General features: G+C 38.0%; 2 long non-coding RNA genes across 2 annotated transcripts; both read right to left on the reverse strand.

The window, feature by feature from the left end:
* Positions 1-1,782: 1,782 nt before the first annotated feature.
* On the reverse strand, positions 1,783-11,242 carry LOC128779068 (uncharacterized). Its single transcript, XR_008424997.1, has 3 exons — positions 10,992-11,242; positions 8,391-8,468; positions 1,783-1,966 (listed from the first exon to the last, which is right to left on the reverse strand). It is a non-coding gene; the product is annotated as an uncharacterized LOC128779068 (long non-coding RNA).
* A 3,663-nt stretch (positions 11,243-14,905) lies between these two features.
* On the reverse strand, positions 14,906-26,434 carry LOC128779069 (uncharacterized). Its single transcript, XR_008424998.1, has 2 exons — positions 26,268-26,434; positions 14,906-15,267 (listed from the first exon to the last, which is right to left on the reverse strand). It is a non-coding gene; the product is annotated as an uncharacterized LOC128779069 (long non-coding RNA).
* Between the last annotated feature and the right edge of the window lie 1,555 nt (positions 26,435-27,989).

Genomic DNA, 27,989 nt, shown 5'->3' on the forward strand with positions numbered 1-27,989 from the left:
TACTGATAGGAAGTTTCATGTACATCTCATTGTCTTCTCTTTGTAGATAAGTATTTTTTAATCTCTGGAATTATTAGGATTTTTTCAAATCCCAGGAATGTTTATCATTTGAATGTGTGTAAATAGATATTGGACTTTTTCCATTTACACTACCCTACAGATTAGTCTTGTTTCTTTATTTAGGAAAGTCGATCTTCTGTTATTTCTTTGATAATTTCTTCCCTATTGTTTCTGTTTTCTCCTTCTGGAATGCTTTATATGTTCCATTTTTGTCTTTTTGATCTATGTTCTGATAGAGCTTCCTAACTTTCTCTTCCCGATGTCTGACTTAATCTTCGGATGATTTTATCTTATTGTTCAACTCTATCAGTGTTTCTTTTGGCCAATTTATTTTGTAACAAGCCTTTCTTATTAACTGATTAATTAATTGATATCCCATTTTTTTCATAGCAGCTTGTTATCATTTGATGGATGCAATAGCTTTTAAAATTCCTTTACTATTACTCATAATTTTATCTTTCCTGATGATCATTTCTGCTTTCACTTCATTGATTGCTCAGTTTTTATTCATTCCTTCTTTCACTTTCAGGGTTTTATAATCTGGTGATCTTCAAAAAATAGGATGATTCTTTGTTGTCCATTTATATTTGCAAACAATGAACTAGGCTGGCCAGGAGACAAATTTGGTAGAGGTGTTCTGAGTTGCTGTCTACTGAATGAGAGAGTCGGTTATGGACCTAAGGACTAGGGCAGGATACATTTGTCAGATCAGCTTCCCTGTGGGATTCAGTGAGGAGAAGCAGACTGTGGTGTCAAGGTAAGGAGAGTTCCTCTGAGAGCTGGTGCTTAGGGTATTCATTCAGTCCTTGATAGAGCATCCTTGATTTATCTTCTCTATGTCATTCCCCAGCCCTGGCTACTGTGAATATCCATATCCACTCCTCATGAATGCTCTGATTTTCTTTATACTTTTACTAGGAGTCTCACCCCACTCCCATCTTTCTCAAAAGTACAGCTCTCAGATTTTAGCTTGACATCATCAATGACTCTGAGTAAGGAAGCAGAGAAGATCCTCAACCATTTCCACTGTCCTGAGTAGAGTTAATGTGTAAATCCCTTGAGAATAACTTCTGTTTGCTCTTGCTGGTATGACTTCAGCTTCTATGGGGCTCTCACAGAAAGCCTGTGCTCACTTCTGCTTAGCTCAGGCTATTTTCTTCCCTTCTGGTTTCTCCACTGACACCAATCCTGCCTGTCCAATTCTATCTTCCTGAAAGTCCTCAAAAGTCCTGGTCCACCCCCTCACACTTTTCCAGTACTGTTTTTATTGTGTCCTCTTTGTTTTTAAAAATTAATTCTACCATTTCAAAGGTGAAATCTTAGTTTCTAGATCAAAATTTGAATCCAAAAACTCAGATTTCTTGGCTGTTCTGAAATACGTGGATTAAATAGAACAGCAACTGTTTCACATTATGTATAATAGTGGAGCAAAAGGAGAGTTCTATTAAGTTAGCAGTAATAGTAATGATTACTCTTCTTTAAAAAATTAAGTAAATTTCAGTGGTAATTATCAATTTTCAGACACTTCAAATTTTTTTTAACCTTTATTTATTTTTTTGAGACAGAGAGAGACAGAGCATGAACGGGGGAGGGTCAGAGAGAGGGAGACACAGAATCCGAAACAGGCTCCAGGCTCTGAGCTGTCGTCATAGAGCCCGACACAGGGCTAGAACTCACAGAACTCACAGATCACAGTGAGATCATGACCCTCAACCAACTGAGCCACCCAGGCCCCCCATTTTTCAAACACTTCAAAAGCTAGCAAGGAAGATAAATCTAAAGTGTAGGTGAAGGACTTGGAGGAAGGTTGCCTTCTTCAAACTGCTTTCTTCAGGCTCTGGCTTCACCTCCTAAGTGATGCAGTTGTAGGCAAATTACTTAATCTCCTTGAGCCTTGGTTTCTTCTCTATAAAATAAGAATAATGATAGTACCTTTGTATTTATTGTAAGGATTAAATTGGTTGATATTTCAATAGTGCCTATAAAAATGCCTGAAATATAGCAGGCACTCAGTAAATAATTGTTGAATAAATAAATGAAGATATGCATGAGGGTTGAATAAACAACACCTTAAAACAGAGTTGTGTGACTGCCCAGCTGGTAGATACCATAGCTGGGTCTTCTTCTAGGGCTAGCTGCTTGTAAATGATACGGTAAGTAATAAAGCTGGTAAATGTCATTGGTATGAGTTCAAGGCCTCATTCCTGAAGGAGATGACAGATAAGTGGAGTCACTGCATGGTTGGTTGTGAAGATAACAGCAAGTCTGACAATGCTGGTGTTTTTTACTGCCTGGAATAGTGTGAGACTCATCTGCCAGGATTGCTGAGTAATTAAGATTTTGACTCTGGAGTCATAGGTCTTGGGTTTGAATCACAGCTCCTATTATGAACTGAATTATGCCCCCCACCCCAGTCTGCATATTAAATCCTAACCTCTAGTGCCTCAAAATGTAACCAGATTTCAAGATAATATCTTTAGAGGTGATCGAATAAAATCGCAGCCATTAAGGTGGGTCCTAATCCAATTTGACTAGTGTCCTTCTAAAGGGAGGAAATTTGGGCACACGGAAACACCAGGGATGCACAAGCACAGAATAAAGACCATGTGAAGACATAACAAGACGGCAGTCATCTGCAAGCCAAGGACAGAGGCTTCAGAAGAAACCCAACCTGCCAATCTCAGACTTTTTGCGATCCAGACTGTGAGAAAGTAAATGTCTACTCTTTAGACCACCCCATCTGTGCTGTTTTGTTACAGTAGCCTGAGCAAACTAAACACTTCAAGCATGTGATATCTGTAAACGTGGGTGGGTAGGTTTCTCTCTCTGAGCCTCAGTTTCCTCATTGGCAGAATGAGGATATTAGTAGGACTTAATCCATAGATTTTGAGGATGAAATGAGATTGACATTTAGCACAAAGCCTGCCTCACAGGCAGAGCTAAATATGTTAGCTATTATTATTATTATTATTATTGCTATAATTATAAAAAGTGATCTTTATTATTGCTGTTATTAGTGTCTTCAGAGAGACAGTTATCAGGTTCCCTCCCCATCTGATTGAAAAGTGATTCACACTTTTGTTCTGAAACAAAATGTCACATCCTTTTGTAATCACAAGCTTATTTTATGGATGAGAAAACAACCTTCTTTTGAATGATTTTTGGGGTTTGGTAAGAAAGCCTGAATATTTACAAAAGTAAAGTATGACTATCAAACACAATATAATCAGCTTGAAAAAGAAAGTTTATTCAAAACATGAATTTATATCATGATATTTAGTTTATGTAGTTCATGTACTTGATTCATTTAAGTGGGCATTTTGACCCATTTTAAATTTTTTCAAACAAGCCTACGGTTACAGCTATGATTTGAATATACTCTATAGTATTTAATCATGAAAACTTATTTTAAGTTTTTTTTATTGATGTGTAGTTGACATACAATATTATATTAGTTTCAGGTGTACAACACAGTGATTCAACAATTATATACATTATTTGGTGCTCACCCTGGTCATTGTAGTTACCATCTGTCATCATACAAAGTTATTACAATATTATTGTCTACATTCCCTATGCTATATTTGCTATTCCAATGACTTGTTTATTTTATTTTATTTTATTTTTAATTTCATTTAAATATAAGTTAGTTAACATAGTGTAATAATTATTTCAGGAACAGAATTTAGTGATTCATCACTTACGTATAACACCCAGTGCTAATCCCAACAAATGCCCTCCTTAAATGCCCATCACCCATTTAGTCTATCCCCCTGCTCAACACCCCTCTAGCAACCCTCAGTTTCTTCTCTGTATTTAAGAATCTCTTATGGTTTGTTTCCATCTCTCTCTTTTTATTTTATTTATTTTATAACTGGAATTTTGTTCCTTATTTTCCACTTCATCTATTTCACCCATACCCCTATGCACCTCCCTCTGGCAGCCAGTAATTTGCTCTTTGTATTTGTGAGTCTGTTTCTACTTTTTTGTGTTTGTTCACTTGGTATGTTTTTTAGGTTCTACATATAAGTGAAATCGTATGATAATTTTTTTTTCATCTGACTTATTTCACTTAGCATAATATCCTGCAGATCCATCCATGTTGTTATAAATGGCAAGATTTCATTTTTTATGGCTGAGTAATATTTGTGAATATATACTACATCTTCTTTATTCATTTATCTATCAATAGACACTTAGGATGCTTCCATACTTTGGCTACTGTAAATAATGCTGCTCTATAAACACAGAGGGACGCGTCTCTTCTTGGTTTAGTGTTTTTGTTTTCTTTGGTCAATACCAAGAAGTGGAATTACTGGGTCACGTTAATCATGGAAATTATTAACCATAGGAACACTAACATGAATTTACACTGAAAAGCATTGTAATGTGTTACTTCCTATAAATGCTTCTTCTAGATATGATTTAGAAGGTGGGTAGGGTGCCGTGAAGAGATTGATGAGGTGGCAGTCCTAATGCCTTAGTTCTAGCCCTGCCTTGGGGTCTTTCTTTGTAAAATCAAGCTGAAAGGGCCAGCCTTGCACACTCCATGATCCTGAAAAGAATCACATGAGGAAATGAACATGAAGATGCTCTGTGAAAATACATTGGGGTCAAGGTTAGCATTACAATGCCAAGTCATGATGATAGTATGTGCCCTTGATGTGATGTGATGAGAATGGCACCTTATCTCTGAGGTCTTCCTCCCCAAAGCCCATACTCCTAGTCCAACCATGAGACAAACTCAAAATGAGGGACATTCTGTTGGATACCCTACCAGTATTTCTCAAAATTGTCAAGGTCATGAAGAATAAGCAAAAGACTAAGAAACTCTCACAGACCAGAGGAAGCAGACAAGATAACTAAATGTAATGCAGTTCCTTGGATGGGGACAAAAAGCATATTGCTGGAAAAACTAGTGAAATCCAAATAAGGTCTACAGTCTGATTGCTAGTAATATATCAATGTGGGTTCTGTAGTTGTGACTAATGTAACATGGTAACATAAGTTGTTAGGAAGAAAGAAACTGGATGAGGGGTATATGGGAAGTCTTTGAATTATCCCTGAAAATTTTATGTAATCTAAAACTATTACAATATTAAAAAGTTTATTTTAAAATGCTTATAATATTTTATTTGGTTATTTCATTTTATTTCAAAGTAGCTTAAAAATTCAAATTCTCACTTTAAAAATATCAGATAAAGGAATTATGTGATAATGTGAGAATACTTTCAGAATAGCAGAGTCAATTATTTGTTTGTCATCTCCCATAACTAGAATCTCTGCTTTATTATCATTGTCATCGACAAAATTATCTCAGTGCTGAGGAGACCACAGAGCTTATCATTCTTCTCACTTTGCAAACTGAGGCCCAGAATGGGCAGGTGACTTGTCCAAAATCACAACTCATTTAGTTTTTCGTGGTGGTAAGAATGTGAAAGAAAATATTTTTTTATTGCATGTAAAGTACTAAGAAATATGAATATATATATGTGTTTGTGTATAAATATGTACATACATAATATATATCATATAGTGAATTATGTATATAATCTTTCTTTTTAATAGAAATAAAATGTAAAAGCATAAGATAGTCTCCTTAGTGAGTCTGTTGATCTGGTGGGGGTGTTGTTGTTGTTGTTTCCTTAAGAGTCTTAAAACTCTTAAGGAAACACATCCAGCTAAGTTAAAGAAGGAAGTTTGAGAACAAAAACAAGTAAGTAAAACTGTGTCCCCTTTTATGTGACAGGTCTGCAGGAAGCATTGAGGATTTAAAGGGGATCAGACCCAGTCTCTAACCTTGAGGACTTCATATCCTGGTCTAGGAAGCAAACACCCAAGTGGCTTTACCCTAGAACCTGACAAGCACAGGGGCAGACATAGGTGCCGAGAAAGCTCCAAGGAGAGGCACCTAGCCCAACTACAGGACCAATTTTAAGGAATCCTTCATGGAAGAATGACCACCCTAGATGCCTTAGAAGATAATTGAGGAGTTAGCCAGATGGAGAGAAAGGAGGTAGGGATACCAGGCAGAAGTAATTTGTCCTCTGAGATTGCAAGGAAGGAAGGAAGCGTGTGAGTTTAGATAAAGCAGGGGTTGAAGGGCAATGGGAAGTCAGCCGAGATCAGCCTTGAGGACACCAGTCATCACAGTGAAGTAGGATCTGAGACCGTGTGCTGAATTGAGTGGGCAACTTGGGGAGAGTGATAAAGATTTGGACTGTGGCTGAAGGAAAAGTCAAATGTAAGAAAAGGTAAATAAAGGGCTAGTGAACAATTCTGAGCTGGTCTGAACACAAACAGGGGAATAAGCAATTTCCTTTGGCAGCGTTCAGCTGTCCAAGTGTAGAGAAGGTACAGAGGAAGTGGATCTTGGGTTCAGTACTCCCAGGCAGGATGTGCAGACTATAGGGATATAAAGGAGCCAAGAATGGCTGGTATCAGTTGTTCAGTCATCAGCTGTAAAGTCCAGAATCGGCAGGGCAAAAAGGGATATTGAAGAAGCCAATGGACTAAAAGAAAATTGAGGTAGCAAGACATTTGATGTCTCTCTAGGGATAAGGGCAAGTAAAAAGAAATCTCTTAAAAGAAAATTTAGTAGAAAATAAGACCAATCAATGTATGAAGCTTCTGAGTAAATAAAATGAGATGCCCAGAGAGTTGAGAGAGGCAGAGGCCGTTCAACCCAGGTGACACTGACTTCAATAATACTTGAGGGTAAGAACTCAGTGGGGTGCCAGGAGAATGCATCCTGGGTATTGGTGCTGTCGGGGGTGCAGAATGGCAAGGCAGTAAGGGATGGAAATGTAGCAAGAAGAGGAGATAGGTGGAGATGCCTTCTGCCTAGTGACCAAGGATTACAGAAATGGGAAGAATGGCTAGAAGGGATTGCTTCTAATGTGGCCAGGAGGGAATCAGTTCATGTTGAAGGCATGGGCTTTGGGATCAGGCCAACCTACCTCTGTTAACTACAAGCAAGTACATTAACTCTCTAAGCCTCCCTGTCCTCACTTATAAGAGCTTTGCTCTCAAAGGCTATTGTGGCCCTAAAGAAGGCCAAGCGCTTGTACCACAGTAAGTGGGAGATACATACTAGGTGGGAGCCAGTGGGTTTTTTCTCAACTTTGAGTGTGGCTGAGCGTCCTGGTGGCCTGGCCTGTGTATGCAAGGCCTGCACACAGTGGGCAGAAAGCCCCAGTGGGCAGAGAGCCCCATGCTGCTGCCCTGGTGCCAGGCAGGGAGAGTAGCAGTGGCAGGTTCTGGTATAACTAAGGGCTCTGGTTTCCAAACCAGTAAGCAAGAGTTTAATATTGAAGGCTGTTTTGAGATACAAAACATGGGAGAGGCCAACATCATAGATCATTTCTGTAGATATGTGTTCTAAAAACAATTCCCTTTGTGTCCCTGATTGTTTTCCAAAGGGCTAATCTCTTGTCCACAGGTAGGGAGGAGGCATAGACACAGTAGGAAATAAGGAGAGGGGAAAGAAGTTGAATTGAGGAAGTGGCAGGAATAGAGATGAGGAAAACCTGTGTGGAGGCAACACTGTCAAGTGAGCTCAATAGAATTCCATGGCTCTGGGTTTAGATTGTGTTTATAAGGAAAGGGCCATTCATGAGATCCATGGGGTCTTTAATTCTCATTATATATAACATGTTGGTTATATTTATAAAATAGAATCATAACTACATCTGGAACCTTTACACAGAAATTAAGGTTGACGTATGTGCCAGATTGATTTATATTCTCTGATAAGATGGTAAAGTAAAGATTTATTTTACTTTGCACTCTTACAGCTTGGATTATTATTTATACTTTATTTTGCAAATTGGTGGTAACCCAACTGCAGCCAAATCAAGAGTTCACATGCCAAGTTTTGGTCTGAAAAAGTTTTTGCATCCAATATATATTTGGCCACAAAAATAAGGAGATCGAATAATAGAAGAGAAAAGAAAGTGCTTTATGTACTTTGGAGGTCAAAAACAGATGTGAATAGGGTTCTCATGGAGTGTGGCTAGCTAACATCTGGTAATCCCTAATGCATTTCACTGTCCATTTGTAAGTTTCCCCCAATGTTTAATATCAACAGCTATATAGGAACGTAGTGACTTGCACAAAGAATAAAATTTATAGATATCAAGGACAAAGCCAGAAAATTACTCTGTTCTTGGCATCCATCCTTCCTGGGCAAGGACTTCATATTTTCTTTCTGTTGATGCTATGTTTAATAAAGCTATGTGATTGGTTCGGTTGAGATTGAGCTGAACATGTTTTGTTTTGTTTCTTCTCTACGACTCAGTGACAAAAGAAACATAAAACCTTCTGCTTACTTTAATCACAGACCTCAGGTTTCTTCTATGAAATCTGAAGAAGAATTGAGAAAACATCCCCAGAAGGACTAGTTGTACCTATAATGGGGGAGGAGGGTGAGAAAAAGGTGGTGAGGAATGTGGATAATTTAGCTTATTTTCTTCTCTTGGCACACAATCCGATTTCTTGTTCCCTTTCAAACAACTCTCTTCTACAAAGACAACTCCCATTTGCAATGAAATTTGCAGATGACAGCTGACCTGTCTGCATTTCTGACCACAAAGGTTAAAGATGGTGGGGGTTGTGCTTGCTGCAAAGCAGATGAAGAAGTTATGATTCTTATTGCTAAATGCAGTCACTGAGATTGGATATATATTCTCCATCTCATCCACAGATCCATATTGCATTACATAAATTAACAGTAATCTACACATTCCTTTGACAGAGCAGGCTGGGCTGCAGAATTGCTGGATTTGTAACTAATTCAGAGATGACAGCAAGGTATCAACTTGTGTGCCTACTCAGGTCCACTGATAGTGTCTGCCAGGAGTAGGAGACATTAGAAGAATCCCAAAGTTCTTCACAAGCTCTGTGGGAAAGTGCCTTGTTGGTAGGTTTGATATGTTTGCCAAAGAGTAGGCATGGAGGGTAGCAGCATATGATCCCTGGTTTAACCAAAAGAGTTTTTCATAATAAGATCTGTTTCCTAAAGTTGGGAATTTTAAATTTAAGATCAGCGTACAGTAACAAATGAACATGTGTATTATGCAGTAATATTTATACATCCAATCATATGATGATGCTTTGTGTCTTCAGAAGAATTTTCACATGAGACTCTAAAGTGATTTCATGAGATAAAACTGGGATGTATTTTTATCCCCATTTCCAAATGAGGAACTGAACTTCAGAAAAAAATAAGCAATTCATGCTAGGTCATGCAGCCAGTAAATTAGAGAATTTAGGAAATATTTTGTCATCATTTGAATATTTTGTAATCACTCAAATTTCCGACTCAAATTAGGAGTCAGAAAACTGTAAGAACTATGGCTATGATTTTCTGATTCCTAAATTGTGCAACAACAAACTGTAACCCTGACTACATAGGAGACATTTACAATAAATGTGTGCATACACGATTAAATGACAATAAGTTGGAGATAGCTGACCTTTGAAAGGTAGGGATTATTGTATCAGTCAACTTCTCCAGAAAAAAAATACATAAAGAGATTTATTATAAACTGCTGATTTGTGTGATGATGGAGGCTGGCAAGATTAAAATCTGCACAGTTTGTGTCCCAGTTGGAATCTAAAGAATGGCAGGCTAAAGAACCAGGAAGAACAGATGTCCCAGTTTGAAGGCCATGAGACAGGAGAATTCACTCCTACTTGAGGGAGGTCCAGCCTTTTGTTCTATGCAGACATTCAACTGGTTGGATAAGGCTCACCCACATTATGGAGAGCAATCTGCTTTACTCCATCTATCAACTTAAATGTTAATCTCATTTAAAAACACCCTTACAGAAAAACCCAGAATAATGTTTGATTTGACAAAAAATCTGGGCCCATTCAAGTGGACACATAAAATTAGTCACCACCAGGGGCGCCTGGGTGGCTCAGTCGGTTGAGCGTCCAACTTCAGCTCAGGTCATGATCTCGTGGTCTGTGAGTTCGAGCCCTGCGTCGGGCTCTGTGCTGACAGCTCAGAGCCTGGAGCCTGCTTCTGATTCTGTGTCTCCCTCTCTCTCTGCCCCTCTCCCACTCATGCTCAGTCTCTCTCTGTCTCAGAAATAAATAAATCTTAAGAATTTTTTTTTAATTAGTCACCACCAGTCCACCCTTGTCAACTTGTCACCCTGACATTTCTCCTTAAACCATACTTAATCTTAAAATAAGGCAAATAGCAAGATCGTTCTTCTACCTAACACAATATAACTATCCTGGGTACAACCCAAAATACTCTAACCCTTTTCCCAGAAGAGGAAACAAAGCCCTTGAGTGATATTTACTCTTCTCTTTGATATCTCATAACTTAAGTACTTGGGAAGTTAGATGTTATAGACTGAATTCCCTCAAAATTCCTGTATTGAAACCCTAATCCCCAATGTCACTGTACTTAGAGAAGACTTTTAAGGAGGGAATTAGAGTTAAATGAGGTCATAATGGTGAGACTCTAATCCGTTAGGACTGGTATCCTTGTAAGAAGAAGAGACACCAGATCTCTCTCTCTCTTTCTCTCTCTCTCTCAATCTGTACATGCACAGAGGAAAGACCATGTAAGGACACAGCAAGAAGGTGGCATTTGCAAGCCAGGAAGAGAGGTCCCATCAGAAATCAACCCTGGAGACACTTTGTTCTTGGATTTTCAGCCTCCAGAACTGTGAGAAAGTAAAACTCTGTTGTCTAAGACCCCAGTGTGCGTTATCTTTCACAGCAGCCTGAGCTGACTACTACAGTGATCAAGCCTAACCTGAGATATTTGTTACTCTCACAGAAGAGGGAATTTATTTGAAGTATATCAGTCCAATTATTGTCTGTATGTCTTAAACCATTCCATTAAACTTCCAGTCTGGGCACAAACCCTAAATGAGGCTTTTTTTTATAAAGGGTATCTGAAGACATACTTTCCTGGTATTTTGAGGGCTGGATTGCAAATTATAAATTTCTAAATCTTCCCATGTTTCTTCAACAAAATTTCTAATAGTAGGAGGATGACTATGAAAGAGAAGAGTCAGTCAATATTATGGGGTGTGTACCATATGTTGAGCCTGGTAGATAAAATGGGGAAAGACACACTTTATCCCCATCCTCAGGTACTGTTCTAGTGAGTGCCTTAGGTTCCAGGGTGGGGATAGAGTATTTCTTCCTCTGAATCTTTTTTTTCTAATTTTATTTATTTATTAGGTGGGGGAGGGGCAGAGAGAGGGTGAGAGAGAACCCAAAAGAGACTATGCACTGCTAGCACAGAGCTCAATGCTGGGCTCAAACCCACAAAACCGTGGGATCATGACCTGAACCAAAATGAAGAGTTGGATGCTTAACCTACTGAGCCACCCAGGTGTCCCCTTCTTCTGAATCTTTAAGCTGTCATGGTAAAAAAAAACTGATTTTAAAGGGCTTATTTGGAGGGTCAAGCAGAGAGCCCAGCTATGTGAATAGGCTTAATTGGAGGTTATTCCTCTCTGGCTGTGGGAATGATGCACTTATCATCTTTGGCCATCACCAGGAGTAACAGATGCCCTAGTTTGATCACCTTGACATCTCGACTTCATGCCACCAGCTGGGTTATAAAAAGTGTGATTTAGGTCTGAGGAATTTGCCATCAAAGACAGCATGTGTGTGTGTGTGTGTGTGTGTGTGTGTGTGTGTGTGTGTGTGTAATTTAAAATTTACTTAAATTATAGTTACAGAGCCAACTTCTAATTTGTTGCAAGGCCCATGTTTGTATGGAGGTGGTTTTAATTCTTTGGACTATTTTTTGACAAAGTTGAAGAGAGAGCTCTTGAAATACTTTCAATGTTAATATAACACCTTTATGCAGTATGTCTTAAGGAAAGGCCAAACAAAGGCTGGTCTATAACAACACTAGGTGTTTCAAATTTTCACTGTGCTGCATTCATAGATTTTGGAGATGGCCTATGAAACTGTAAATAAAAGCAATACAATTTTTCTGTGAAACAATTTCTGAACTCTCCAATAGGTACAATGTTAGATTCATTTAATAGATTGGTACAGACTTTCCTTGGGGAAACTAAAGGTTTTTTTTCCCCCTTTCTGTATCAAAAGTTGATAAAGCAGAAATATTGCACAAATTCCATGGCTACAGAATCTTTTCTTTTTATTGAACAGCAGTTGTGGTTTGAAGAGTAACTCTCTTCAGAAAATTGTGGAGACTTCATAGCAATGGCTGCAGCTATTTGGACTTGCCAAATTACCTAATGGAATAGGTAAGCTTTATGTCTTTAAAATGACCCACTTTTTTTTTCTTTGAAGCCTCTGGTACAGAATTTTTCAGCCCATAATATTCTTCAATTGAGTATTGAGTATGAAATTGACTGTAATTCTTAGTGTTTCATCTTTTCAAACCCTCAATATAGGGGGAAAAATTGGAATTTTTTAACAAGCCCAAGATCTAAGAATTACACCAATGCTGCCTATGTTTCCCATAGACCCTTAGGAAAAATCATATATCAACACAGCTACGGCTAAGTTACTAACTTCTATCAACTTCTACAACAATGACGACAACAAATTCTCAAGGTTGTGGTGGTAAAATGAGTGATGAATGATGAATGGAAACAGTAGGGAGCAGGTTAACAGACAGTGGTACTCTTTACAAGAAGTTCAAGAAACTTCAAAAATAGCCTATGATCCAATCCAATCCAATTTTGAATCAAGGACATTTAAGACAATTTTTATCATTTTCTAAAACTACTAAGAGTTGAAAATTTACTCACATATGAAGATATCCTTAGTGGAATTAGCTAAACATAGATTGTGATAAAAGAAGATCTTGGTATGGCTGACCATATAAACCTATCAAGAAATTTGGAGGCCAGAGTTGAGGCTTGGGCATGTTAGCATCAGAGGTAGATGACAGGTCCCTTTCCTCCACATTTCAAACTCCCTCTGTATCCTTTTGCCTCTACTCCCAGCTCCCAGTCTCACTCCAATTGGACCCAAGGAAACTTGTTCTCCTGCCTTTGGAGAAAAAGAGACTGTTTATTCTTCCCTTACTACCCTACTCTCACACTGCACATTCCCCACTAGTAAACCTAGTCATGCCCCAGGCTTCTGTGGGACCCATAAGTCTCAGAAACTTGAATTCCATCCACAGCAGGGATGTAGTTTGATGGGAGGTGAGTGTAAAATCAGACACACATGGTAGGAGAGCTACTACAAGGAGGGCCCTGAGAGAAATCATTCGCCAAAACTGATGAAGGTTTCTGGCTCTGTGAGTCAAACTCAGATGAACAGTCTGAGCAGGTGAGGGAAGAACAGTCCTGTGTGCTCTACAAGGTGGTTCTGTAACTCCCGCCCTGAGTCACCTGCATGCTTTGGGTGAGTACCACAACCAGCCATCACTAAGGAAACAGGTCACTCCACCATGGCACATCACCTGGAAGCATAGGTGTGAGAAGGGAAAGGCATTCTCCTACTATCTTTTGGAAGAAAACCAAAGAGCCAAAGGCAAGTGGCGATGGAGCTCCAAAGGCTGTGTGCACCTGATGATGCTCCAGATGAGGATATCAGCAGGTGATCAACACCACCACATGAGTAGCCAGAGCAGGAGCCCCAGTCTGTCGAAAGGACACTGACACTCAATAAAGTACAAATGATATGCAGGGCATCCACCTGCCCTCAGGGACTTGAGGGAAGACTTTTGGTGACTTTATCTGCAAACTGGAGAGCTACAAAAGCCACAAGTCCAGGCAACATTTGAGTTTCTTACATCTTAAAACACATTTGATCAAAACTTGTTTAAGATTATATAGGGCGCCTGGGTGGCTCAGTCAGTTGAGTGTCTGACTTCGGCTCAGGTCATGATCTTGTGGTCCATGAGTTTGAGCTCCACCTTGGGCTCTGTGCTGACAGCTCAAAGCCTGGAGCCTGCCTCGGATTCTGTGTCTCCCTCTCTCTGCCCCTCCCCCACTCATGCTTTGTCTCTCTCTGTCAAAAATAAATAAACTTAAAAAAAGATTATAGAGCAAACCAAGGTTAGTTTAAGAATATATATTAGACCCTTTACTACTTCTTTGATGGACCACCTGCTCCCTTTATCTTTTTATTTTTTCGTTTGGGTTGTTTCAGTTTTAGTCAAGAAAGGGCAAAAGTGAGTCTATTTAATTTTTAATTCTACACTTTTTCATAGCAAAAGAGGACCTTGTTTTAAATTCTGCACTCCTGGGGCGCCTGGGTGGCTCAGTTGGTTAAGCGTCCGACTTCAGCTCAGGTCACAGTCTCACGGACCGTGAGTTCGAGCCCGGCGTCGGGCTCTGGGCTGATGGCTCAGAGCCTGGAGCCTGCTTCTGGTTCTGTGTCTCCTTCTCTCTCTGCCCCTCCCCCATTCATGCTCTGTCTCTCTCTGTCTCAAAAATAAATAAACGTTAAAAAAATTTTAAATTCTGCACTCCTAATCAAATACTATCCCTGTGAACTAAAACTTGTGCCTTGACGCCAGAACCCACAGTAGTATAAAGACAATAGTTGAATTCTGGGAATAGGAGGTAAGGAGAAAGAGTAGAAGGTTGAGGATTTAGCCTTTGGGAACGCTTGTAGTTAGGCAGTGGAGGGACCCTAGGAGAAGCAAGAGCTCAAAACCAGTCCCCAACCCAGTTGTTTATAGTAACCAGTAAAAATACTGATGCTTGTGTATACTTTAAATACAGAACAAAGTGGACTTACATGGACATATATAGAGATGTACATATATGAATGAAGAATTTCTTTCTCTACATAAATCTATATAGATAGATGATAGATAGATAGATGATAGATATCACAGATACATATATGTGAGGTAACAGCAAGAGGCAGGAGAAAATAAAATTTATTTTATTTTAAAAGAATTTATTCCCTCTGATTCCTTCCAGTGTCACCCCATTTCTACCAGTGACTCTTTCTGGGATTGCTGCTTTAATCTGATGGACTTTGTTTCATGGCTCAAAGCTTTGTCTGGGCTTCTTGTCCTTGTTCCTACATGTAAGCTTGAAGGAGATAACAGCTTCCCAATGTTACCAATCCCTGGGTGCTTTAGCACCTTGTATTGACTCTTTTATTTTTACCAACACCTTTGTAAACTGTTTCTCATTAGGCTTGTCTCAGTTAACCTTTTGAGGGTTCCATCTGCTTCATGATGAGACCCTGAGTATGATAGGATCCATGTTCTTGTTGATTTTCCTATAAGACATCCAAGTGAAGATATAAATAGGCAAGCAAAAATGAGTCTGGAGAAACCCTAAGGCTGGGAAAGTTTGGGCTAGGGAAAATGACATTTAAGAATCTTCAGCATACAGATGCAGAAGGGGATAGGTATGACCTTTTAGTCTTGGGGAAAGCAAGCCTCCCCTCTCACAGAACTGCCCACTGTCTTGAATTACCATCTTGCTGAATTCAAGGCAGTCTTGGACTGCCCCATCCTCACGTTCAAGAAGCCTGACATCTCGGATTAAAGCCTAAACTAATTACCATCCTCCTTCTTAGTGTCTGTCAAGACTAATTTCTCCATGCCTCACATCACTGTTTACCTTGCTTATGAACAGAAGCCCAAATTTCCCAGGCATCCACTTTGGCCAAGGCTCTCATCTCCTTACTGCTGTGTAAATCCCCATAATATGAACTGATTCTTCTCTCCCCTTCAAACTCTTTTACTTGAAGCAATTTTAGATTCTTAATCATATATTTATTTAGTCTATGCCCATAATGGACTATTCAAAAAGATGGCTAACATTTGTCCAAGAAGAGCACAAAATAAATTCACTTAAACCATTTGTTCATAATTACAATAGACACAATGCACTTCCTCACTGAACAAACTCCATAATAAACATTTGGCCATGGGGACAATGAGGCAACTTATACCGATCATTTGTTTACTATTTTGGGTTTACACTGACATACATGGCCACAGACAGTTAATTGGATCTGTAAATACTCCCAGTTAAGTTTAATTAGTTCTCTGTGCAGGATCTAAGGTTATGATAGTTCTGGTGATAATTTTCAATATTATTCTTTTAATTCCACAAGACGTTTGTTTTAAAAAAATTGACCTAGAATGTGCTCTGAGAGAAAAAAAAAAGAAAAAGAAATTGGATAAAGGAGTGAGAAATAAGAGTATGAAAAGATTAGTTACTCTGTAAAAAAAGCCAATATGATTGTAGAAGTATTAAAATCCCTGTAGGAGATTTACAGAGAAGTCTGCCCTGGATTAGAATTTGATATCAAATAACTTAACTGAAGTCATACAATTTCTGTGCCATTTGTAGTTGAGTTAATAGCATATGTTCCTGGAGGATTACAGCCAATGATTAAGGAAATTAGGTTTTGTTTGAATTTAATTTAGTTATATAAAGCTGCTACTATAATTTACAGCTTTGATATTTAATATTTAATAACCCAGATCTTAGAAGAATACTAGATATAGCTGTGTCATTATGCCTTGAAATATTATTCCCATAAGTCATTTATATTTGCTGGCTGATAGAGATGTTCATCAACTAGATGGACTCAACAGGAGTCCACTGATAAAGCCACTGCAGTTTTACAGTTTGCTGAGTCCCTTGTACGTTTCCACTCCATTTCCCACACCTGTAACTTACTGAATCATAATTTATCTGGCCGATCAATTGTCATAATAAAGAAACATTGCAGCCTTACTTCAGCAGCCAGCTGTAGGAATGACTCAACTCTGCCGCCTTTCTCTCACATTTTATGTATCTGTGTCATTAAAAACCATAGGAATTTCTCTGTGACTATTGCTCCCTCAATATTTTTCTTTCTAGTTTTTCTTTCATTGCTTTGCCACACTTTTTCTGTATCCATCTCCTTGACTTTTTGCTCCTTTTATTCCTTCATTGTTCAGAGACTCTGGAGTAATAATCTCAATTTCTTTCCTGTATAGATCTGTATCTCTTTGTAGAAATTGAATTTTTTCCTCTAATTTATAAAAATTAATCTGGAATTTCTGGCCCTATAGATTAGCATCTAAACATTCCTAATTTTTTACTCCCTCTATATTTATACTACTTCAATTGCTTTTCTCCTTCAGGGCTTGTGATTTAAACCTCTTATCTCCTTTATTCACATGTCTTTTATTGTCCTTAAGAATCCTTCTCCTCACTGTTCTGGTTAGTTTTGTTCCTCACAGTTGCTTCTTTTACTTCTTAGTTTGCACTTCCTTCAAAGACAGGTCAAGTCAGCCCTTCAGAAAATTCACAAGGCACAGTCTCTAGACTCAAAGATTTTAAAGTCTGAACAGAGAATTTACTCAGAAATACCTACCCTAACAATTTATTATATGTATATATAATATATATGTATATATAATATCATATAGCTAATATAACAATATGAAACATACGTATACATATGTAAATTATATATATTAATTATACATTATACATATACAGAATATATATATATTCTATAGTCATTATACATTATATATATACAGAATATATATATATATATATATATATATACACACTCACGCACACACATATATTCTATAGGTAGATAGCAAGGAGTAGAAATTTATAGAAATGAAATAAAGTTGGACAATACTTAAACATGCAAGTTAAAACACCAAGAGTTTGTTTGAAGGGAATGAAGAAATACATTAATGCATTATAAGAAATGAGGGGTTTTTTTATGCTTTCCTGCCAGCCCTCTAAAAATTTCAACTTCGTGAGCACAATTAATGATGATGACGATGATAATAATAATAATAATAATAATAATGAAAACATAGGGATTAAGCACTTGGGTTCTTTAGTTAGATTGGCTGGCTGGCAATCTTGGCTTTGCTGCTTTATAACTGTGTGACTTAGGATAATTTCCTTAACCTTCCTCTGTCTCAGTTTTTAAATATGTAAAATGAGAATAACAATAGTACTCTGTTGACAAAGTTGTTGCATAAAATTTATAAAATGCTCAGAATCCAGTGTCGGATATAGTAAACTCTTAATAACTATTCAATATTGTTGTTTATTATTATTATTGTTACTGTTAATGCAAAATAAAGCACTAATTAGTAGGAAATAGTGGATCGAACTGAACATTATGAAACAAACAACCATCCTGACAGTAATTGTAAAGTCATTTACCTAATCTGTATCTTTTGACATTATTTTGCTATTTTTCTGGAGTTAAGAATTCTTAGGCATTCTTTGGAGTAGCTCCCAAATAACACAAACTGAAGTCACCAGAACAATATCAACAACCATTCTTACTGGCTAAAAATTGGTCCACATGAGGAATTGAAGAAAAATCCTGCATCAAGCATATTTGAGATACAAAATATTTTTCTTTTTAAAATTTCTTTTTTAACTTTTAATTTTTGGTAACTGGAGATAGTTGCTTCGAATCCTACAGAGCTGGGAGACCTGGTGGTTGTTAAAATTTTCAACACAAGAACTAGAGAAACAGTACATTTGTGCTAATGTAAAAAACAGAACCAAAAAGCAACATCCAGAAGTAGATCAAAAGCTCTCACAACTCAGGTTAGAATTCCATAATTTATTTTAAGAGAATTCACTGAGCATTCATTGAGTGCTGGCTATAGAGAAGTCACTGGATTTTCCCCAGTAAGGAAGTTAAAAGCAGAAGAGGGGGTAATTGAAACAATAGTTCTAATCCTTAATACCTAATACAAAGGAAATGACAGAGTTTATTGTGTTCCACTGAGTCATGAAATACACCAGAACACTCCACGAAAGAAAGAAAATTCAGATTGATCAAGGAGAGAAACAGGATTGACTTTCTCTAGCTCTATTTTTGTTTATTCACAAACTGGACCCAATAGCATACTGGAAACGGCAAAAATCTACATAGTGACTAATACCAAATAAAACATCGCCAGCTAAAGGGGATACGGGCAGAATCTACAAGATATAGAAAGACAGCAGCAGGGACAAGAAATCTAAGTTTAAGTTATCTAGAGGAGAGAGGACAGTGATGGGCATTCCTGGGAACAGATTGCCAATAGTAAGAAATAAGGCAGTAGAACCAAACCTAATAGTTATAAGGTTTTAGGAATTGCCAATGGTTTTGAATCAGGAAATTTGGGTGTGCATCACAGCCATGCCATTTATTAGCTCCCTGATCTTGAGCAACATTAAGCCTGTGGAGTTTTATTCTCTAAGTAAGGACAACAGAAATAATAGTATCTCTATGCATTACCACCTTATAGGATTTGAGGCTAGTTAAATGTAATTATACTTTGAAATTATAAATATAAATATATGAAAGTATAAATTAAATTTATACTTTTTATACATATAGCACTATTGGAATATAAATTGTTCTTTATTTGAAAGAGAGACAGCATGAATGGGAAGAGAGGCAGAGTAGGGGGAGAGAGAGATAGAGAGAGAGAGAGAGAGAGAGAGAGAGAGAGAGAATTTTAAGCAGGCTCCATGCTCAGTACAGAGACTGACATGGGGCTCCATTCCACAACCCTGGGATCGTGACCTGAGCCGAAATCAAGAGTCACATGCTGAACCATCTGAGACACCCAGGTGCCCTGGAATGTGAATTGTTAGTATGATTCTGCTTTTGCTTGAGTTTTCATTGGTGAGGATATTACTTTCCTTAATCATGTTATTTTATGAATTGTTTAAAGGGAACTGTCTGTCCAATATATGAAAAAAAATCTAATTTCTACACTGGTCTTAACTCTGTCCCCTCATGCATCACAATTAAATTTAATCCTCTATCTAATGTTATTTCTTCAAATATTAAATGATAGCTATCATGATATCCTTTAAGCTTTATATTCTATCTATTAGAGAGGAAAATTCAAGGATTGGTTCAGTTATGTAATGACATTAGAGCTCTGGATTGTGTCTGGTTCCATTATTTACTCAAATATGATATAGTTTCCAGGCCCTGGAAATCCTGGTCATTTTCTGCTAGATTCCCTTGACTTTGTTAATATCCTCAAAATTTGGAGCCTATATCATTGACAGACTCTTGCCTAGGTACACATTCCCACTCCTGTTGACCCTTCTCTTTGCCAACAGAAGCCTGTTTGGTTCTGGTGTAGGAGGGTGGTGTGCTCAAGAAAGGCAGCCTCCCTCAGCCTTACCCCCAAAACCAAAGGGTGAATATTAACAAGTTTAAGCCAATCATGGCAATTTTATTACCCTGCCTTCTTCACAGTCATGTGATGGAGTCTTGGCCACTGAGATATAAAAGGAAGTCGTTAGGGGGGCTTTTTAAAAAGTTCTTACTCCTTAGAAAAGACCCTAGGAGGGGCGCCTGGGTGGCTCAGTCCATTGAGCTTCCAACTTCGGCTCAGGTAATGATCTCACAGTTTGTGGGTTCGAGCCCCGCATCAGGCTTCGTGCTGATGGCTCAGAGCCTGGAGACTGCTTTGGATTCTATGTCTCCCTCTTTCTCTGCCCCTGCCCCACTCACACTCTGTCTCTCTCAAAAATAAACATTAAAAAAAATTTAAAAAAAAAAAAAGACCCTAGGAGCACCTGGGTGACTCAGTTGGTTAAGCTTCTGACTTCGACTCAGGTCAAGATCTTGCAGTCTGTGAGTTCAAGCCTTGTGTCGTGCTCTGTGCTCTGTGCTCTGTGCTCCAGCTCAGAGCCTGGAGCCTGCTTTGGATTCTGTGTTTCCCTCTCTCTCTGCCCCTCCCACATTCGCACCTCTGTTTCTCTCTTCTCTCAAAAGTAAAAAAACATTAAAAAAGCTTTTAGAAAACTCCCAAGTCCAGGTTTAACCCCTATCCTGTCTGTGGGAAGCTTGTTTCTGAAGTTGTGAAGTTTGAACCTGCTACAGAGAACTAGAGATGATGGCAGGAGAAAAATCAAGGTTATTGTAAGGCCACCAACCCATAGCTCCTTATCCATGAAACCACTGAATTCACAAACATTCATTTTTCCCTTTTCCAGACATTCTTATGCAGGATAATCAATTGTAGTCATTGCTTAAGCTCCATTTAAATGTGTAGCAGAATCTGTTGATTCCCCAACCCATCCCTTCTGCCCACCTGAAATGATCTGTTGCTATAACAGCTAGTTGTCAACACTCTGATGTTTTTCTATCTCAAATTCCTACACCTCTTCTCTTCCTGAAGGTGCAATGATGAGATGGGAGAGGATAAGTTTTAGCCGCTGCTTTCTAACCCCCTCAATCAACAGAGAATGGGATTTAATGGAGTTGGGGATCAAGCCACTCCACAGTCTGGTGGGGCATTTCTGAAATGCATTCTACACCATTTCTCAGAGGAGTCCAGCAGAGTCCCAATAGTCCAAAGTAGAAACCCACTTAGTAACACAATCTTTGCTGGCTTATTTCCATTCTTTTGCTCACTTTTTCTCCCCTCAAATTGCTTTCCTTGACCTTGGGATCACCTTTTATTTTTTTATTTTTTTTTAATTTTTTTTTTTAACGTTTATTTATTTTTGAGACAGAGAGAGACAGAGCATGAACGGGGGAGGGTCAGAGAGAGGGAGACACAGAATCTGAAATAGGCTGCAGGCTCTGAGCCGTCAGCACAGAGCCTGACGCGGGGCTCGAACCCACGGACAGTGAGATCGTGACCTGAGCCGAAGTCGGACGCTTAGCCGACTGAGCCACCCAGGTGCCCCTGGGATCACCTTTTAAATAAATTTTATGTGCATAAGACCTTGTCTCAGGGTCTATTTTTGAGGTACCCAAATTAAGACAAGTTGGGTATTGTATGACTTGTAGCTGAAAGCATTCTGGTGCAAATGTGGTAGAGTACTATACTGCCCAACAGAACTTTCTGTGATGGTAGAAATGTTCCATATCTGTGTGGTCCAGTATGGTAGCCCTTAGTCACATGTGGCTATAAAGGTTGTAAAATGTGACTAATGTGAGTGAGGAATCGAATTTTTCATTTCATTTCACTTGAATCCACTTAAATTTAAATAGCTACATGCTGCTAGTAGCTACCATATTGGCGAGTACCGTATTGGCCAATTGTGAATCAAGTGAATGAGAGAATTGTCTCCTTATTTTTTTAAATGCCAGAATTATATTCCACAACCATACATTTTGCTCAGTGAAGACTCGTATTAGCTAGGCTTTGTGAAGAATACAAAGAAGAACAACATAAGCAGCTTCTGCCTTCTAAAACCCAATCCAGTCAGGGGAACACACTAACATCTAAATATGTAAGAACAAGATACATGTTGTAAGAGTGGTATAAAACAAAGCACTATGGGAAATAAAAGGATGCACAATTAATTTCTGCCATAGAAATTCAAGAATACTTCACTGAGGTAGCATTTGAGCTGAATCATGAAGATAAATACAGTGTCTTTAGGGGGGACAGGAAAAGAATTACATTTATAGATAGAGAAAGGAAACATAGGGAAGCAGTACAAACAAGAAGGAGAATGCAAGTGGCCCAACAAAGCTATAGAACAAAACGTCAGGTGAGGCCGAAAGTACACAGAGCATTGCATTTCATGTTAAATACACTTAACTTTCATTCTATGAGGGATAGATAAGTCTTCAAAGTGTTTGAGCACAGGTGGTGATGACTGTTTGTTAGTAACATAATTGGTTATAAATAGGAATGATTGGAAACTCAGAATTCAGTTAGAAGTCTACAACACCAGTCCACGTAACAAATGGTGTTGATGTGAACTCTGTCCATAGCATTGAGAATAAAAACAAGAGGCAGGTTCAGACTTACCTAACACGTAGACGTGCTAGGTCCTGACCACAAACTGAAAGATGGTTATGAGACCAGAGTTGGAGATGGCAAGAGACTCAGGGAGGGATGAGGTTTGGGGACAAAAGATACACGGACATGAAAGAGGTGCTCAGTAGACAATTGGACGGACAAATGCCAGGTGTTGGTGGTCAGCTGCGTCAAAAGATGCAGAATGTGAGCAGGAAGAATGAGAGAAGGTCTTGAAGTTGACTTGGAGCTCAAGGAGGATGAAGAGTTTGGAAAAACCAAAGTGAAGCAAAGGGAAGGATTAGCTTTTGTTTTGTTGTGCTTTGTTGTAAGAACCACAGTATTCTTCTAGCTAATGTTGGGTAAGAGATGGCCACTGTTTAAGTTCACTTGTTGATTTGACTCATTATTTCAGGCTACTGAGTTTATTTTTTGACTACCAGTTACTGCACAGAAAAGTGACTGTGTTTTTCCAGTTGTTTGTTTTTGTATTTTTAGCCTGGGTGCATTATTTAAAATATAAAATAATTGAATACAAGGAAAAGCTAATCACTTTCCTGAAAGAGGAAGTGGTATTATAAAAATTGTGTAGTGGATGCTGTGGTACACAGCCTGTACTGTGGTACTGTCAGCTCCTAGCTGAGTTCTTTTCCAGGAACTATCCTTGGCCTTGACCACTATACTTCTTCCTTGGAGGCAGCCTGTAACCATTTACTGGTTGATATAGCACTTTTGTTTCAATCCTGGTCAGTTTGGCAGTATCATCTCAGCACTTAGCTCCCTCAGGGATCAACTGAAGCCTGTGTTGGAACTTCGTGGCAGCTCAGCTTCTCCATTGCACCCCTCACCCAGTCTCTCCCACGCATTATTCCCAGAGCACTCCCAATTAAACTAGGTGCACGCAAAGCTCCATCTTGATGTCTGTTTCCCTGAGGAACCCCACTCAAGGTGAATTGCAGAACAAAACCTTGGTATTTTTTAAAAATGATTTCTGATTTTTTAATTTAATATTATTTTTTGAGAGAGAAATAGAGAGAGTGCAAGCAAGGGGAGAGGGGCAGAGGAATAGAGAGAGATTCCCCTGCAGGCTCCATGGCTCAGTGCAGAATCTGAAGCAGGGCTCAATCCCACGACCCTGGGACCATAACTTGAGCCATCTGACTGAGCCACCCAGACGCCCTCTGATAAAACCATTTTAGATATCATTTGAAGTATCTGGATTCTTTTTACATTTGAAAAAGAAGATTAATGAGGTTTTTAAAAAGTTATGTTAATTTAATCAGCATGGTGCTGGTGCAACAATATGGAGACAAATGAATAGAGAGAACAGATATTTCAGAAACAGATCCTCCGGTACACAAGAATTTATTATATTATCAAGGTCATTGACATCACAAAAATATGATAAATATTAATGGCATAACATTTAAAGAGGAGAAGAATGACTATTCACTAAATGGTGCTGGAAACACTGGATAGGAAAAAAAAAATTAATTCTTATGTATTTAAATAAATCCCAGATGGGTTAGCTCAATTTCGCCAATAATGAAGGAAACAAATTTGAACATCCGTGAGATATTGTCTTTGACTTGTCATATTGATGGAAAAAGCATTGATGAGGACATGGGGATAAAAGAGTGCCCTCATATACTGTTAGTGGAAATGTAAATTGCTGCAGCTTTTGAAGGACAATCTGATATGTACTATGAGAAACTTTCAAAGTGCATATCTTTGATTTAATTTATTAAACTTTTAAATGGAAGAAAAATATAAATATTAGGAATAACATATATACATGAGAAACTTTATAAAACTTAAGAGTTTTTACAAATTTATTCACTTGTGCACATGTAAAAATAAGCATGTGCAATCACATAACCACCACCCAAATAAAAATATGAAATGCTTTCAGCATTTTAGAAGTCTCCCTGGTGTTCTCTCCTAGATAATATTCCCCTCTCAATAAGTGAGTAAGACAGACACGTTCTCTCATGGAACTTATGGTCTATTGGGGGAGACACTTTTTTTTTTTTTGAGAGACAGAGTGTGTGCACATGCATGCATGCAAATGGAGGAGGAGCAAAGGGAGAGGGAGAGAGAATCTTAAGTAAGTTCCACACTCAGCACAGAGCCCTACGAGGCAGGGCTTGATCCCACTACCCTGGGATCATGACCTGGGCAGAAATCAAGAGTGAGACATTTAACCCACTGAGTCACTCAGGCACCCCTGAGGGAGATAAATATTAAGTAAATAATTACACAAGTGGTTATTAACAATTTATATCAATATTACAGTGAAAAATTATAAGTGCCAGAAGAGAAATACTATGTATATTGGGGAAACTGAGGGAAGACACATCAGAAGTGATATTTAACATGAAAGATGAGGAGTTAGCTAGGCAAGGGAAGTGGGGAAGGAAAAAACCTTAAGGAGAGGGAACAATGTGTGTTCTGAGTTGGAAAAGAGCTTCAAGGGTCTGAAAAATAAAAATAGTGTTGGTTAGCACAAGAGTCAATGAAGGAGGCTGCAGAGACAGACAATAGCCAAACCCTGCGTTAATAAGCTAGCAAAAGATGCTTATTTATACCTAATTGTAATGGAAAGCCACTCAATGGTTTTAAAGGAAAGTACAACTTAAAATGATCATTTTGGACCACTGTGAATACAATGGGTTGTTGGGAAGACAGAGTGGAATTTGCGAGACTAGAAAACAAAATGAAAGGAAACAAAAAATAGAGAATTCCAAATGTATTTTTAAAGTTGCCTCTACTGAGCTCAATGACCAAAAGGATGAGAAGGCTGAGAACAACAGAGATTTAAATTTATGTAAAAGAAGAGCTTTGAAGGATCTACATAAAACTGCTGGCTATTACCTCTGCTTTGGGTTTGGATGAGGGAGAAGGATTGAGGTAGAGTTTCACTTTCCACTCTGTACTCTCCAAACTAAAATGGTGGCGGTGGTCATGATGATGGTAATGGTAGCTTCAAGTTATTTAAAGGACCTTGCATTATTACCTGTGATTAATTGCCTTATTTAAAGGAAATAAAGGAAATGGTCATTAATTTGACTTCATAAAATAATTTTTATTCTATAAATTAAAGATAACATAATTCATATTAAAAAGCAAAGTATAAAACTGAAAGCAATATTACTACAAGTCTGATAGTGGATTGAGATAATTATTGAGTGGATTGAGTCAAATTATTAAGGTTTGGATATTTTCCACACTAATCAACAATTCACAAAAGGATAGAAATACTTTTCCTAGCTTTATTGAGATATAATTGACATATAATATTGTGTAAGTTTAAGGTATTAAGGTTATTGATACACGTTTCAAAATGATTACCACCATAGGGTTAGCTAACACCTGCATCACATTACATAATTGCCATTCCTTTTTTGTAATGAGAACATTTAAGATCTAATCTTTTAACCACTTTCAAGTACATAGTACAGTACTATTAACTTTCTTAACCATGCCTTACATGAGATCCCCAGAACTTACTCACCTTAGAACTGGAGTTTGTATCTTCTGCCCAACATCTCCACTTTTCCCCAATCCTCCAGCCCCTGGTAACCACCATTCTAGTCTCTGTTTCTATGGCATTTTTAGAATCTACATATAAGTGATGTCATACAGTATCAGTCTTTCTCTGACTTATTTCACTTAATATAATGCTTCAAACTCTATCCATGTTGTGGCAAATGGTAGGATGTTCTTTCTCATGTCTGAATTTTATTCTATTGTATAGATACACCACAAATTTTATCTATCCATCCACTGACAAACGCTTGTGTCATTTCCATATCTTAGCTATTTTGAATAAGTTTGTAATGAACATGGGAGTCCAGATATCTTTTTTGATACCCTGTTTTCATTTCCTTTGAATATATGCCCAAGAAGTTGGATTACTGGATCATCTGGTTTTCCATAGTGACTGTACCAATTTACATTTCCATCACATCTCAACCAACACTTGTAATCTCTTGTCCTTTTGATAATCATTCTAACAGGTGTGGCTTGATATATTATTGTGGTTTTGATTTGAATTTCCCTGATGGTTAGTGATATTGAACCTCATTTCATTTACCTGCCATTTGTGTCTTCTTTGGAAAATGTCTATTCAGTTCCTCTGCCCATTTTTTTAATCACATTGTTTGGATTCTTTGCTGTTGATTTGCATGAGTTCTTTATACATTTTAGATATTTATCAAACTGAGATTGAAGAGTAAGAAGGGAGGTGGAGGAAGGAATGAGATGGGCCATCTCAAGCATCAATGTAGTAAGTTAAATTGTTGTGAGTCTGGCAGTTAGACACTACTGTATATGTGTCATTACAATTTTCATATTCTTTGACTTGAACTTTTACCCCAGGGACTCTATTCTCATGAAATAACACAAATATTAAGATGCCTTTTTGCACCCTCTGTAGCCATTATTTGTAATACAACATTGGAAACAATACAAGGCACAACAATACAAGGTAAATGGTACATCTATGATTATCATAGTCATTTAAATTTACATGGAGAAATGCTTAAGCTGTCATTTGAAATGAAAATATATTTTTTATGTCTTCTTGATGCATTACCCTTTTATGACTCCTGCCTATGCAGGCTATACATATACGTAGCCTTAGTCCTACCAGTATCAACAACCAGATTTTACCACAATGCAGCCACTTGATTTTAATCTTGGACAATCTTTGGAAGGCCCAATTTACATCCCTGTCTGCCTTATCTAGCCTCTCAGATCTCCAGCCATTCCATTTAAGATGGATGGAATTCCCTGCAGGAACACTACAGCAGGATTCAGATCCATTGGATTGTTGTAATAACAACAATATGTTGTTATATATGGAATAACAAACACATTCCAGAAGAAATAAATTAGAAAGGTTAAAGTCACTGTAAGATAATCTGAAAATCTGTTAAAAATAAAACGAGGGCTAATATAACAGTCAATGTAGATGGAAGAGAGCAACAGCCAGCAAAAAGGAGAGCCGAGAATTCATACTTGTCAGTGTAGCCAGTCCTCTGCTCTGTGTCTAACACACACTCCAAATCTGCTCAATGGCATGATTCCAGGTTAGTTTTGTCTCTGCACTGGACGGCAAAATATTTGAAGGTCTTTACCTGCTAACTTACTTATATATAAACTTGCATAGCATCAAACAGTTTACATTCAAAATGTATTTATTCTATTCCTAAAACATCTAACCTTGAGAGCA

This window comes from Panthera pardus, unplaced genomic scaffold (genome assembly GCF_024362965.1).
Source record: "Panthera pardus isolate Hobbes unplaced genomic scaffold, ASM2436296v1 HiC_scaffold_22, whole genome shotgun sequence".
Lineage (NCBI taxonomy): Eukaryota > Metazoa > Chordata > Mammalia > Carnivora > Felidae > Panthera > Panthera pardus.